General features: G+C 70.8%; 1 protein-coding gene across 1 annotated transcript in view; it reads right to left on the bottom strand.

Annotated features, from left to right (window-relative positions):
* Positions 1-565, bottom strand: part of NOXA1 (NADPH oxidase activator 1) — a gene marked incomplete at its 5' end in the record, with an annotated part of 7,826 nt that overhangs the window by 5,423 nt on the left and 1,838 nt on the right. The window lies entirely within an intron of this gene.

The raw sequence follows: 565 nt of genomic DNA, 5'->3' as shown, positions 1-565 counted from the left end.
GGGGGGGAGGGGGCCACCCCCAGCAGCTGCCACTTGCCTGGTGCACTCGTGGCCAGCCCGGCGTGACCATGCCCCTGTGCCCAGCTGCCCCTCCCGTGGGCTGTGTCCTCCAGAGCCCGCCTCCACCACTCACTGCTCTGGGCTCTTTCTTCTTGGAACACCAGATGCTGCTCTTTTGAGACCTCCCCTTGGCCTGGGTCCCCCTCCTCACCTGGCCAGTCCACCCCCTGCCGTGCCCACTGGGCCTGCTCTGCTGTGGCTGGGCTGCATCTGAGGAGGGTCCCTGCTGGGGGTCCAGCGGCCATGCAGACTCCCACCCCGGCAGGAAGGACAGGCCGGACCAGTGACCGCAGGCCCCGAGGTGCCCCCCTCGGCCCGCCTGGCCACTACAGCCTACCCGTCCCCACGGCCTGCCCAGGGACGCCCAGTGCCTCTGTCCCCTCCACCCCCGGCCCCGGCCACTTGCTCTCTGGACCCACCCGAGGGCCGCCCCTCCCATCTGTGAATGGGACCCGAGTTGTTCCCAGAGGCTGCAGGGCGGTTCGTCTCTGGGGGGGCCCATGCC

This window comes from Carlito syrichta, unplaced genomic scaffold, assembly GCF_000164805.1.
Source record: "Carlito syrichta isolate Samal-C Ts95f unplaced genomic scaffold, Tarsius_syrichta-2.0.1 Scaffold115577, whole genome shotgun sequence".
Classification (NCBI taxonomy): Eukaryota; Metazoa; Chordata; class Mammalia; order Primates; family Tarsiidae; genus Carlito; species Carlito syrichta.
Note: the sequence above shows the minus strand (reverse complement) of the source record. Positions and strands in the feature narration are given on the sequence as shown.